The following is a 15,698-nucleotide window of genomic DNA, read 5'->3' as shown; positions in this document are numbered from 1 at the left end:
ATTTTTGAGCATGCATAAAGTTTCATAAAGAACCCAAAAATTCTAAGTTTTCTTCAAATGGAGGTCCCCATCAAAAGCGAGCGCCAGGTGGCGCTACGCACCTGCCGGAAAAACCTGTTTTTTCCATGAAAAATTCAAAAGTGTAAAAAAGTTTACCAAATTTCTTGAAATTTGGCATGAGTGATCTATGTCAGGTGCTACATTGGGCCAATGAAGCTTTAGCCAGGATCTTGAGTTTTTCTCACTCTTTCTTGCTCCTCAAAACTTTTCTTAACTTGTCCTTTAGCCTCTTTGTCCTTGCATTACAAATCTTTTTCCTTGATGATCAAATCTTTGACACTCCTTGGATTTTGAGAATCCAAGTCCATGACACTCACTTCTTGTGTCACCTCATGGCCCACAAGGACAAAATCTCCATAATCACTGTCCATTGTCTTGATTGATTGTAAATGCTAGTGAGAAAAGAAAGGTAGTGTGGGTGAATGATGAGTATGAAGAGATTTTCAAAAGAAAGGGAATGAGTGGGATGAGACAAGGATATGAGGTAGATTTGATGTGATGTAGGGTTTGAGGGAATAGGGTATGAAGGGGATGACTAGGGTTTTGGGAATTTAGGGAATAGGATTTCAAGGATAGTGTAAAGTTTGTGTATGTGAGGTAGGGTTTGGGAGCTTTATGTGTGGGAAGAGGGTATATGTAGGATAGGGTTTATATGGGGTTAGGGTTTAGGGATAGTGTTGATGATGTAGGGAGAGGGAATGGGATTTGTTCTAGGGATGAATGGCAAAGATGAGGTAAGTAAAACAATGGAGAGGATGATAAAAACTAGGGTTTTAATTTTATGAGTGAAAGAGTCACCAAGACTTGATGAAAACCCTTTTCAACAAGAAAGATAAATGTACTTACTTGCAAAGTGGAAAATTGAGAGTTCTAAGGAAAATTGAGTGATTTTGGAGCGTTTTGGGGCTTGGCTGCTAGGTGCGTAGCGCTAGTGCAAATTAACAAAGGAAAACTTTGCCAGGTGCGTAGTGCCTTTTTGCAGACCAGTTTTGAAGGCCTTTCTAGTGTCCAAATTGGGTGCACGATAGCTTGATGGAAATAGTATTGTGTCTACTTTCCAACACAACTTGAATTTTTTAATTTGGAGTTTATTTTCCCTTTCAAAAGTCAAATCTCCCAAGACTGGTCAAAATGTGCAAAATGAGGCTACCTAAAGGCAGAGTGTTGTTGCAGTTAACGTTTGAAGGTCTTCTGGAACTCCAAACTGAGATCATGATAGCTCATTGGAAAGATATTTGTGTCTAGTTATCATTTTACTCATCAAGAAAGTCATGTGGCTAACAAAGCTAGGAGAAATATGGATTTTCCCAAGGTCACTCCAGAGGTGCAGCAACCCTCCTGAGGCAACTTTATTTTTGACATTTATCTACAACTGTGACACCTGTATAAAAAGTGAAGGAGGTTTGTATTACTTGGAATATTATGGACAAAAGCCTCTCTCAAATTTTCCAAATTTATCTTTTCTTGCTCAGAAACATCATTTGAGTAAAACCCATCCTGATGTGTGGAACAGGGGATTTGTCGAAATGAAGTGAAATGAAGGGGATAAGGGGCTTATAAATTCTTGAAAAATTTTTTGGAAGTAGGGAGGGATGTTAGGAAATAGGGGAAAGTGGAATTTAAAATATTGAGTGAGGGGAAGGGGTCCAAAAGGGAAAAACATAGGCCTAGCCTAGAAAATTGTCAAATTGTATCAAGAAACTAGGGTTTGTGTGAAAATGAGGAATTTGAAGGATATCAGTGATGGGAAGTGTTTAATAAGGTACATTAAGGATAGGGGAAGGTGTATGAACATCAGGATACAAGTTTTTTGATGATTTTACCATCCAAGAGAAATTACCTTCAAAACCCTAGGAGAGGGAAATGAACCTTACCTAGGCACAACTGAAGCATGAACAAGGTGTAAAATGACCCATTGGAACCTGACATGATAATGAAAACCCTATAAATGATGGTAAAATTAGCTGCATGGTGACATGTACCAAAATTTGGACAACTTTGAATGGAGTGAAAACAAACCCTAGACCTAATACCTAGTGACCAAATTTTACTTGAAGATTCTCTAAAATGACAAAATTTGACTGCAACATCCTAAAACCACTTTGTTAGAACATATTTGATCACTGGTGGAAGGCTTCAAACACTGACGCTAACATTCCCAAATGGATCTGTAACACTCTGCCATGGCACAAAAGAATGGGATATTTTGTGCGAAGGGTTTATAATGACGTTCATCTTCGAAGACGGGTTTGACTGTATTAACGAAGCGCTACAAGAAGTTAAAGCAACAATCTTTAGGATACTGCAAGATCCTTTGGATTTGATTGAACCCAATTGGACTACTCAGCTGAGCCATGCTTTGGAATGTTATAATGTGACTGTTGAAGAAGAAGACAACGACCCCCGAAAGATTAACATCCCTAAAACCGAGGGTCACCACGAGGTCGAGGGACCGCTGATCAAGAATCCTGATATAACCGCGCCACTGAATAATAAACTGATAAATATTGGCATGGAGGTGGAGCCCAAGTTTGCGAAGATTGGAGATTACTGGGATGACGTGACAGTAGATAAGGTCGGCGAATTGCTCCATGAATATCAGGATTTGTTCCTTACCAAGTTTATGGAGTTAAAGGGGATACTAGGAGACCTGGGCATTATGAATATCACATTAAAACCTGACGCGAAGCCGATCAAGCAAAGAACTTACCGTCTCAATCTAAAGTATAAGGAGAGGGTCCACTTAGAGTTAGACAATATGCTCACGGCAGGCATCACTGAGCCCGTAGAGGAATCTGATTGGGTGAGCCCAGTGGTGGTACAGGAAAAGAAGCAGAAGGATGAAATAAAGATATGCGTAGATCTCAGGAAGTTGAATGAAGCTTGCGTGCATGACCCTTTCCCAACTTCGTTCACTCATGAGGTATTGGATAATGTAGGTGGTCAAGAAGCGTACTCCTTCACTAATGGGTTCTCTGGGTACCATCAGATCAAAATCGCACCTGAAGATATAAGCAAGATGACCTTTGCAACTGAATGGGGATGTTTTCATTACACCGAAGTGCCTTTCGGATTAAAGAATGCGCCTGCAATTTTTTCATGCATAGTCATTGTTGCATTTAAAGACTTCATTCATAAGTTTCTAGAGGTGTACTTTGATGACTGGACTGTGTTTGGGTTGGTAAAATGCCATGTGGCAAGTTTGCGCTTAATGCTAGATACTTGTCGAAGGTACCAGATTGCACTCAATCTAAAGAAATGTTTGTTTTGTGTCCCTTTTGGGACTTTGCTGGGTCATGTGGTATGCAGACAGGGATTGATGGTAGACCCCGCGAAGATCATAGTGATAATTAACCTGGAGGTGCTAAGGAGTGTGAAACAGCTGCGCGCAACATTGGGACATACTGGGTACTATAGGAAGTTTATCAAGGGTTATGCCCAGATCACTGCGCATATGGAGAAGTTTTTGAAAAAGGATGTCATGTTCTATTGGAACGAGGACTGTTAGAAAAGCTTGGATGTGCTGAAAGGAAAAATGGTCACTGCGCCGATTTTAGTCTTTCCGGATTACGAGAAGGAGTTTCATGTACATGTAGACGCGTCATGTATAGCACTGGTAGCAGTGCTGACACAGGCTGGCGAAGGATAATTGGACCATCCTATAGCATTCGCAAGCAGGAGGTTATCCAAGGCTGAGAAGAACTATTCCACCACTAAGCGCGAAGGACTAGCCATGGTATACATGCTCCATAAGTTTAGACACTATCTGCAGGGTGGACATTTTAAGATGTATATAGATCATTCTACGTTGAAATACCTGGTCAATAAGCCTGTGTTGGGGGTGAGAACCTGCAGGTGGTTTTTATTGTTCTAGGAGTATGATTTTGAAGTTATTGTGAAGCCTGGACGACTGGACGCAAGACCAGACCATCTATTGCGCATCGAAACAGGAGAAGAACCCACTAATTTGGAGGAAGGATTGCCTGCCGCACAGCTCTTTGCAGTGCGTGTAATGGATGGTAACTTTGAAGACATCATACACTTCCTAACAATAGGAACTACCCCGGAAGGCTACACCACCCAATAGAAAAATGAGTTAGTGGTGTGCACGATAGACTTTTCTATCATTTCCGGACATCTGTAATGGGGTCTAATGAAGTATTGCGACGATATGCACCATAGTTTGAAAGAAGCAGTATCCTAGCGGACGCTCATGGGGGTGCCGCAGGAGGGCATTATGCAGGAAGGGCGACCATGCAGAAGATTCTACACGTAGGGTTGTGGTGGCCAACCCTCCATAAGGATTCAAAATCCTACTGTAGGGCATGTGACGTGTGTCAAAGGACTGGCAGGCCATCGTGCAGAGATGAGCTACCTCTGAACCCACAGATGATGTTACAACCTTTCGAGAAATGGGCAATAGATTTTGTGGGACCCATTCAGCCTCAAGGAAAGAAGATGGGTGCGCGGTACATTATCACCATGACTAAGTATTTGACTCGATGGGTAGAGGCACAGCCTGTGAAGGACTGCATAGGTGTGAGCGCTACAAATTTTCTCTTTGAGTATGTGCTGACGTGATTTGGGTGTCCTAGTATTTTGATGAGTGATTGTCGCATGCACTTTCATAACAAAACGATCAGTGTGCTGATTGAGGAATTTTAGGTATATCACTAGAAAAGCATGCCTTATCACCCATAGGCTAATGGGACGATGGAAGCATTCAATAAGGTATTGGAGAATGCGTTGACCAAGGTTTTCAACACTTAGTGAAATGATTGGGACCTTCGCATACCCACTGTACTATGGGCTTATTGAACGACGTGCAAAAAATTGACTGGATAGACACCCTTTAGGCTTGTATATGGTGTTGAAGCAGTGATCCCAATGGAATACATTGTGCCTAGTCTACGCATAGTGGCATTCACGGGTATGATGGATCGCAGAGCCCTAGAAGAGAGGATTATGCAGCTTGCCGAGCTTGAGGAAGAAAGGTTTTTAGCTGGATTTAACCAACAGGTCCAAAAGGAGCACGAAAAAGCATGGCATGATCAGCACATTAAACTGTGCACCTTTAAGGTAAATGATCTGGTTTTTTTATATGATAGCAAGTTTGATAAATTTCCAAGGAAGTTTAGGATGCACTGGCTAGGGCCCTATGTCATTAAGGAGATTACTGATGGTGGAGCAGTTTAGTTGGTTAAACTGAATGGATATACCTTCCCAGGAAAGGTGAATGGCAGCTAATTGAAGCCATACACTGGTGATTAGGCCAAGTGACTATGTGAAGGTAGCATAGTCTTAGCGAGTCAAGAAGCTGAAAGGAGGCGTGGGACTATAAACTACATTACCCAGGTTGGGAAACTGCGTGATCGGGGGATTGCGCAGAACGAGGAGATGTCATAGGGTTCGCAACAACTCGAACAGAGCTATCCTACCCAAGGAAAAATAGCACAGGTCAGATGGAAAGTGACCATTAAAGTCATTGCTCATGATTTCGTGATGAGAACACGACCAAATGGAGTGGGGAGCGACATTTAAGACGAAATTTATGGGCAAGATCCTTGAAAATCTGCCGCCAATTTGGCATTAATGAACCGAATTTGGGGAAACGGTCGGATTTGAATTCAAAATGGCCTATAAATTACATGTGGCTACCCAATGAAAAACACTTGGAATTTTGAGCATTGAGTTGGTGAGGTTTCAGACATGCATGAACTACGCATTCTTCAAAGAATTGCTTGACTCACCAGCATTTGATCAATTTCCAGAGTTTGTGTTATGAAACCAGCTCAAGAAAAAGTTAGAAAAGATAGATCAACGCCTTAGAATTCAGTCTCTTCGAGGGGGAAACCTCCTTTAAATTACATAAATAAACAATTCTTGGATGATTCAAATGACAAAACCTCCTTTCTATATATAGGAGTCTAAGGAGTCACAATATAACCCAGCCGACCTACCAATAATAATATAAAGCCACAAAAATAAGAATAGAGGGATTCTATGGGGCATAGTAATAACAATATGGGGATAATAAGGGCACAACAATATTAATAAGGGGTACAACTACAATAGTAATGGGGTAATCACTAGTATTATAGGGACCCAACATGCCCCTCTCCTTCAAAAAAGTGTCGTCCTCAACGCTTGAGAAGTTCTGGATGCTTCTGTATAAAATTCTCATCCTCCCATGTGGAATCTTCAGCGGATAAGTTCTTCCACTTGATAAGATACTCCGAAATTGATCTATTTCGTAGCTGTCGAGTTCTTGTTTCTGTGACTGCTTTCGGTTCCAATGTAATTTTTCCTTCCTCGTCAAGTTCTTGCAATATGTTTGAACTGGGAGCTTGTCGACTATAACCTTCTTTAAACATGAAACATGGAAAACTGGGTGCAATCGAGAAGCTGCAGGAAGCTCCAATTTGTATGCCATAGTACCAATCTTTTGCAACACATTGTATGGACCATAATACTTTGGTGACAATTTATTATCCTTCTTTGCTTGCTTGAGGGACATTTGCTTATATGGTTGTAGCCGTAGGAATACCCAATCACCTACATCAAAACTTCTTTCACTACAATGTTGATTTGCCTGTTGTTTCATTCTCTTCTGTGCCAACATGAGGTTATCCTTTAAGAGTTTGAGGACTTGTTGTTGATTCGATGTCATGTTCCATTGCTTGAACCTTAGAATTTTCTCTTAAATATGATGTGATGGATGGTGGCTGATACCCATAAAGTGCCATAAATGGGGTCATTTTTGTTGCTGTATGGAAGGAAGTGTTATACCACCATTCAGCCAGAGGCAACCATTTGACCCATTATGTCTGTTTATCAGATACAAAGCAACGAAGATATCCTTCCAAACATTTGTTTACTATCTCAGTTTTCCCATCAGATTGAGGATGATAAGATGAGCTATGAGCTAACTGAGTACCAAGACAAGAAAATAATTCTGTCCAAAAATTTCCAGTGAAAATGGGATCTCTGTCACTTACAATAATCTTTGGGTTTCCATGTAGCTTTTGAATTGTTTCCATAAATGCAGTAGAAACTGTACTGGCTTTAAATGAATGTGATAATGCACAAAAGCGTGCATACTTGGTAAGTCTGTCAACTACCACCATGATGACACTCTTTCCATCAGACTTGGGTAAACCTGTGATAAAATCCATTGAAACCTCCTCCTAACGTTGGCTTGGAATGGATAAAGGTTGTAATAGACCCGGTGTCTTAATTGTTTCAGCTTTATTTTGTTGGAAAATCAAACATTCCGCCATAAACTTTTGAATATCTGATTTAAGGCCATCCCAAAAAAATTCCTTCTTAACCCTGTGGTAAGTTTTTAAAAATCCTGAGTGCCCTCCTAAGGGAGAAGTGTGCAATTCCATAAGAATCTTTTGTTTTAGCTGGGAATTCTTACAGAGGTATAAGCGATCTTTTTACCATAACGAATCATTTTGCCAGCTAATTGTATCAGACATACCGGAATCTTGTTGTAACTTTCGAATAAGTGCCCACACTTCTTCATCATTCTTCCATTCCCCCCTTGCTTCGTTTATCCAATCTAGTTGGATAATAGAAATGGCGCACAACAATGCTTCCACAACCTCATCCTTTCTTGAGAGTGCATCTGCCACCACATTTTGCTTCCCTTTTTTGTAGATGATTTCAAAGTCATAACCCAACATCTTTGTGACCCAATTTTGTTGCTCTTCAGAGGATAATCTTTGTTCTAAAAAGTATTTAAGGCTATCATGATCTGTTTTTACCTTGAAGTGTCTTCCCATTAGGTAGGGTCGCCATTTCTTAAGTGCATGGAGTATTGCCAACATTTCCTTCTCATAAATAGCTTTGTGTAAAAACTTTCCCTTGATTGGACGACTTTCAAAAGCAATGGGTCTTTCATCTTGCATTAAAACAGTACCAATTCCATTTCCTGAAGCATCACATTCCATAATAAAGGTTTTTGTGAAGTGCGACGTAGCTAAGACCGGTGCTTGGCACATTGCCTCTTTAAGATGTTCGAATGCCATTGTTTCTTCTGGAGTCCATGAAAATACATCTTTCTTCAATAACGTTGTTAGAGGTTCTACTATTCTCCCATAATTCTTAACAAACTTGCGATAATACCCTGTGAACCCGAGAAATCCTCGCAAATGCTTTATGGATGTGGGAATTTTCCATTCCTTAATGGCTTTAATTTTGCTAGGGTCTACCTTAACTCCTTCATGAGATACAATATGACCCAAATATTCCACCTCTTGTACTCCAAAGAAACATTTGGATCTTTTTGCATATAATTGTTTCTCCTCCAATAGTTGTAGCACCCTGTCAACATGTTCAACATGATCCTTCCAAGACTTGTTGTAGATTAGTATATCATCAAAAAATACTAACACAAATTTTCTAAGGAATGGTTTGAAAATTGAATTCATCAAACCTTGAAATGTTGAAGGTGCATTGGTAAGGCCAAAAGGCATGACCAAAAATTCATAATGACCCTCATGAGTTCTAAATGCTGTTTTTGGAATGTCTTCAGTCTTCATTCTGATTTGATGATATCCTGAATGAAGATCCAACTTGGTGAAGTAAATTGATCCATGAAATTCATCCAGTAATTCATCAATGGCAGGAATGGGAAACTTATCTTTAATAGTGAGCTTGTTGAGCTCCCTATAATCCGAACACATGCACCATGATCCATCCTTCTTGTGCACCAATATGACTGGAGCAGAGAAAGAACTTTGACTCGGTTGAGTTATACCAGCCTCTAGCATTTCTGCAACCATACGTTCAATTTCACTCTTTTGGATAGGGATATCTATACGGCCTGATGTTTGGAGGAACACTTCCTGGAATTAGATGAATAGCATGATCATGATCACGAATAGGTGGGAGATCTTTGGGAGTCTCAAATACCTTCGAATGATTGTCCAAGACTTTTTGGAGATCTGGAGAAATAGATGATGCCATTGTGGAAACGTCTAGCGAACATAATTGTGCAATTACACCTCTTTTTTCCCTTTTTAGAAGCTTTGTCATACAATTAGAGGTGATTATCTTTCCCAGTTTCCCTCCAATACCCCTTAATTCAACTTTATTTCCTTCCACAGAAAATTTCATGAAAAGTTCTTGAAAATTAAAAGCTATTGTACCCAAGGAATGTAGCCATTGGACTCCTAGTACAACATCAACACCTCCCATTGGAATGGAAAGCATTGGGATAGTCAATACATATTCTCCCATGGATAGCTTGATATTATGGCACTTTCTTGAGCAATTTATTGTTCCTCCATTTGGAACCATCACTTGACACTATGGTGCTGGATATAAGAAGCAATTCAATTCTTTTGCTACCTTACAATGAATGAAATTATGGGTACTTCCTGAATCAATCAACACTATTACCTTTTTCTTCTTGATTTGTTCTTCTATCTTGATGGTTTGAGGAGTGGTAATTCCCGCCAATACATTACAAGATATGGTTGGATTCATTTCTTCTTTATCTAGGCTTTGTTCCTGGAGTATATCCTCTTCTTTTGACCTTTCTTGCTCCTTTTCTTTTTCCTCTTCACAATCTATGTAGAATAATTTCTTCTCAGCACACTTATGACCTTTAGTGTATTTGCTATCACAACTGTAACAAAGACCTTTTTCTCTTTTTTCTTCCAATTGTTGTGGTGTCAACCTTATAGGTTGTGGAAGACTAGTGGCAACAACACTTCCATCTTTATAGTTGTGAGTGGTATGCTTCCTGGTTGCCATAATTTTACTTTCCATTTTTCTTGCTAACCTGAATGCATTCTCTAATGAATCAGGTTCCGAAAGGCGAACATCATGTTGGATATTATCCTTTAAATTCCCTATGAACACATCAATCCTAGGTTCCTCTGGAATATTTTTTACCCTTATGTTCAATTTTTGGAACTCCTCAATGTGCTCCATTATTGAACCCTTTTGTTTGAGACTTATCAATTGGCTAAAAAAAGTGTTGCTTTTTGTATCCTCATAATGTGCTGTCAATTCTTCCGTAAAAATTGCCCAAGTGATAATTTGTTTACGAGAGCAAAGCCATTGATACCATACAAACTCATTTGGTTCCAAATATAAAGTTGCAATACGTACCTTTTGTGTGTTTTGCACATTATTGAGATCGAAAAATTGCTCCATCTATAATATCCATGTTGCGGGATCCTTGCCATCAAACTTCCTCATATCGATTTTTGGAATATGGTGGGTCTTCAATTCAACATTAGGGTCTATGGAATCATGATTAACATTTCTTTTGTTCTCATCATGAGTTTCCTTTATTGCCCTTTCACCATTAGTGACCATTTCTTGTAGCAACTTATTCATATTTATCTTCAATTCTTCCATGTCTATCTTCAAATCTGTCTTCCAATCGTCCATCTTAGCTTCCATGCCATTCATCTTAGCTTCCACGCCCTTTATCTTAGATTCCATGCCATTTATCTTAGCTTCTGTTAGCTTTTGTGAGACTGACATTTGTTGCACTTGGTCTTGTAATTTTGATATATCATGTAGCATTTCTTCCTCTTCTTCATGAGTCATGCTACTGCTTTCAGGTTTCTTACTAGGTGTTTGCATTTTCTTTCCTCTGGGCATCAGTTACCAATAAAAATGCTCTACTATTCCCTTTGAATTCCTTCAAAATAATTTTTCAAACCAAGCTTAAGCAAAAAGTTAAAAAAATCTACATGCCTTTTTTCACTTTGTAGGAGCTCGATATTGCTTCTAATGTATCTTTGCAATTTCGGATCATCCAGTTCTGAAATTGCGACCTATGGTAGCTCTCTGTGTCCTCTTTCCAATCCCACTAGTCTGATCCCAATTGGATTCTCCAAGGAAGAGTTATGTCAAATCTCCCACAATGACCTGATCAGTAGAGCGAACTTGTACGACGTGCCACGTGTCCCTGTTTCGACCTTTGGCTCTAAAAAAGATATACAAGAAACTGCAGTTTTTCATCTTTCTGTAGCTTCTTACGAAATTTCAATCCGACGCTCAGAGAGAAAGTTATGATGATTTTCCCTAGGTCACCTGTTTGGAATGTAATTCAGGAGTCTGCAAAAAGACCAACTTCCTCAGATCATATCTCCACAAATATAGTGCGAAAAGCTTTGAAATTTGGACCTGAGATTCAGTGCGATGTCTTCTCAAATGGGTTTTTTTTTTAGCTTCTGAAACGTCGTAGAAAAAAATTTCTAGAGAAAATGCCACGATGACCTGTTTGGAGCAGCGAAACCCTAGAATCCAAAGCTCTGATACCAAATGTTATGAAACCAGCTCAAGAAAAAGATAGAAAAGATAGATCAACGCCTTAGAATTTAGCCTCTTCGAGGGGGCAACCTCCTTTAAATTACATAAATGAACAATTCTTGGATGATTCAAATGACAAAACCTCCCTTCTATATATAGGAGTCTAAGGAGTCACAATATAACCCAACCGACCTAACAATAATAATATAAAGCCACAAAAATAACAATAGAGGGATTCTATGGGGCATAGTAATAACAATATGGGGATAATAGGGGCACAACAATATTAATAAGGGGTAAAACTACAATAGTAATGGGGTAATCACTAGTATTATAGGGACCCAACAGTTTGACCGCAATTTCATCTGCGACATTATCCGAGGATCAGAAGCTATGGACTCCCAAGAAGAGGCAGTTGAGGGGGCTATGCCTGAAGTTGGTATGGAGGCAGAGGGAGTTGCTCTGGAGGTTGCAGAGGTACTAGCTGAAGTCCCCTAGTCACCATGGATGCTTAGACCAAATCCTACCCCGACCAAGGAGAGTGCGAAGGATAAGAAGGGAAAGCAGGCTGCGACACTGGCGCGCACATTACCTAGAAGAAACCCATAGAAGGACAAGACCACCGCACATGAAAAGTGAAAAACTATTCACTTGGAATTGGAGGCAGAAGAGGTTGAGGACATCTCGATGGATGATGAGGATATGGGGTGGAAGTGGAGGACGTTGAAGTCGAGGGTTTTGACCCTATTACTAAGTTGCTCGAATACATCCCTTCGCGCAAGGGCAAGACCAAGGTACCGAAGGACATTGACGAAAGCAAGGTCGCCTTACACATACCTCTGCTATCAGACGAGATTGCCTTTGAAGGACCACGCTTAGGGCGGGCTCCGTTGTTGAAATTAGAAGACTAGGACTTAGCTGACAATGAGAAGTTCCCTCACTTGGTGACAGACCAGCTAATGCACCGCGTTGTTCATACAACCACCAGGATGACTGCGTTGGAACCGTGGAAGTGGCTCAAGGGTGTAGACAAGGTAGGTCTGCTCAACCTGCTATGGGTGCCACACTACAATCGCACACCCATTACATTATTGGTAATCAAGAAGCTGCTATGCTTGGTGCACGATGGGTGTTTGTGGTTGGAGTAGTCGATACCCACATTGACATGTTGATCCATATGGTCACACGCTGTTGTATATAGGGGAAAATCCAGCCATGATGTTTAGCGGAAAAGTTGGTGAGCATGCCCTCGTGGAGGCCATGAAGGAGAAATTCAAGCTTGTGAAGAGGCTGCGAGGCTATACCATCTTGAGTATCTGTGATCTTGCATTCAAGGTGGCCACGTAGATTTTGGCAGGAAAAGTTACGTGGAAGTGTCACACAGATGAAGTTCCAGCACTCGTCGTCACTCTAGTGTCCCAATGCGTAGAAGGATTTCAGTTTAATTGGGTGCATTATCTCTGCGGTGAGTTCCTCGCGAAATTTCGTGAGGCACAGGAGCTCAACAAGACCTTCCACTACACATGGCTCTTACTGTCCATTGTGTTGGTAGCCTGGGAGCTACATGAAGACAGTCAATTCCCCTTGGTCACGCCAGACCTGCCAGAAGCAGTGAACTACGCTTCGCTGTGGGAGACCAAGGATGCTCAGCACATCAAGGATAGTAAGATCTTTTGGATCTTGATGGAAATGAATATACGAATGGCTATCAATCGCAAGCCGTGATTGTCACCTACTGTTTTTGCCAAACTGCATGAGTACGTGGAGTTCAAGTCATATTTTCACCGCTCATCGATCAGGGCATGGAAGGACCCTGAGCAGAAGTGGCATGACTTGCCTTACTTGGCAACTGATGATGCAATCGATGCAGTTCTTGATCACTAGCTGGCAGAGTGGCGCATTGCCTCAGACTTAGTGGCGGGATCGAGAAAGTTTTCCACGCATCACAAAACGGAGGAGGCCAAGCTCAAGGTGGCATAACTGGCTGAGAAAAGGAGGAAGGAGGTCGATGATAAGGCTCGGGCAGAGTGTGATGTCGCACAACAGGCAGAAGAGCAGACAGGCGGAGCAGAGCGTGACTCTGATAAAGGCCTGAGGTCACCCTCGCCCGAAATAGAGGAAGAAAAGGACGATCAGGCAGAGTAGAACGGAGCGGGCCCATAAATGGCATCGTTCTGTATCAAGCGTCAAAGAGGACAAGAAAAAATTGGGCCACGAAAGAAATCCAAGGCCAGTAAGATGTCACTGGACCCAATCACCCTAACAGAGGGAGATTTGAATGACATTGGAGATACGGTGCAGATGGTCACCGCGGAGGTACTACAACAGTTCAAGTAGCAGCAACAACAAGTATTGAGGGCCCTCCAGACAGGTCTGCATGAGCTGTACATCCGTGCATGACAGGCTAATGCGACATCCACCAGCCTCGCCATCGGTACTTCAAAAGCTGTCGGGATGTTTCAAATGAAGGACTCCCGAGCGATAAAGTTGCCGGAGAGAGCACTAACCACAGAGATGGAAGCTGACATGTCCATTGTCAGTGCCTTTAAGGGAGTAGGGCTAAAATTGGCATCACTTCCTAGCAAGGCACTCCACCTACTGCAGGATGGGCTGATCACAGAGCTGAGGGCCTGTGAACAATGCGCTTTTAAGGTGATCAGTGAACAAAAGATCAATAATGTGCAGATGGCCCTATAACGAGACTGTGCCATTACCACCATGAACGACGTAACCGACTGAAAAAAGCACATAGTTCAAGTCATGGAGGAAGCATGCCAAATGGTCCTAGAGTTGGCCATTCCTGAGGGAGAACTGGTATAGGTGTGCGTTCACAAACTTGCCACGGTGGTGCGCGAAGCTCACATAGAGTTGGCCAAGGTTCAGTTGGAGCTAAACCTCTAGATTTCAGAATTGCGGTTGAAGGCCCAGCCTTCAACTCCACTGAAAGTAAAGAGTAGCGTGAAACTGCTGTCACAAAGGTGATAATTGTAGTAGACAGTGCAGAAGTAGACTGCACAAGGTTGTTTGAACAGTCACTCGAAGTACTGACCAGTCTGCAAAAAGATCCTAATGTACAAAGGTTGGATACAGAGGCATGAGAACTGGAACAGTGCAATGACGAGGTGAAAGGGACATCGTGCACTGTCGCCCTCACACAGAGACTTGTGAAGCTACAGGAGGCCAAAACACTGAAGGAACAGGGAGATGCAGGGCAACACAAAGAGGCAGTACTGAAGGAGCGCTTGGAGCCTTGGTTGGGCGAGGCCTATTCAGTAACAACCTCCATAGAAGGCAAGCTTTCTAGTCTATAGGCGACTCAGCAGAAGCTTCAGGCTGATAGTTCAGGACCAGTGACAGAGAAATTGGTTGAAGAAGTGAAGCAGGCAACCACACAGTGCACCGCCGAGGTGGCAGTCATACAGCTCGAGCTGGGAGGTCTTCGTGCCAAGATCTCTATGCCCGTAGAGTGACTCGAGGGTGAGTCACCATGTTTGTGTTGGGGGCTTATTGGGAATAGGTTCCCCCAAGAGCAGTTTTGGGGCTAAGAGCCCATGTTTTGGGACAATTTTGTAATAAATTTGTAAAGTATCTACATTTTTTTGTGGAGCACGAAGGTGTCAAGAGTCATAAATGGTTGTCCGCCCTTATTTTGTAAAGTATCAAGTCGGGTATAAAAGTCTATCCATGGTCTGCAGACCATGAGATTGTATAAAAGGGGCTAAGTAAGTAAGTTATAACTAGTTAAGAAGTAAGTAGCGAAGAAGAGTGGAAAAGTCTAAGTATTTTCGGTTCTTTGCATAGTTAGAGGCTCTGTAGCTAAGTGCACAGAGGCCTAGGGTAGAAGTCCACAGCTGAGTGCGCGGACCCCTGCAGCTGTGTGCGTAGGGTGGATAGAGTCTGTATTAAACTGGAGATATCAATAAAGAGAATTATTCTGCAATTACTGTGTATTTAGTCTCTGTTAATGCATATGATTATATTGTGGTATTATTTGGATTTATATTATAATTTTTATTTGATGCGCGAATGTATGTGATTATATCTATTAATTTAACACAAGTAAGAATATCAGTTCACACGATGATAACTGTAATTGATTGGTAGAATAAGTAATCATTGAGATAACTTGGGAACCTATACAATACATCATCATAGAAGTGCGAAAGTACCTAAACCTCTGGTTAGGGTTGCGCCAAGGTCAATCGTGCACCTTCACGAAGGTACTGAAGGGCGGGATAAAGGGTGGATCGATAAGCCCTAAGGATTAGTGACCTACGCGAAGGCAGGAGCAGGGGCTATAAATCGACATCACAACCATCTTAGGGTGCAGAAACTTGGTTCTAGCATCCCCCCAT

This window comes from Pinus tabuliformis, chromosome 4_2 (assembly GCF_031772625.1).
Source record: "Pinus tabuliformis cultivar Carrire ecotype Pingquan chromosome 4_2, CPIR1, whole genome shotgun sequence".
Classification (NCBI taxonomy): Eukaryota; Viridiplantae; Streptophyta; class Pinopsida; order Pinales; family Pinaceae; genus Pinus; species Pinus tabuliformis.
This window is presented reverse-complemented; position numbering follows the sequence as displayed.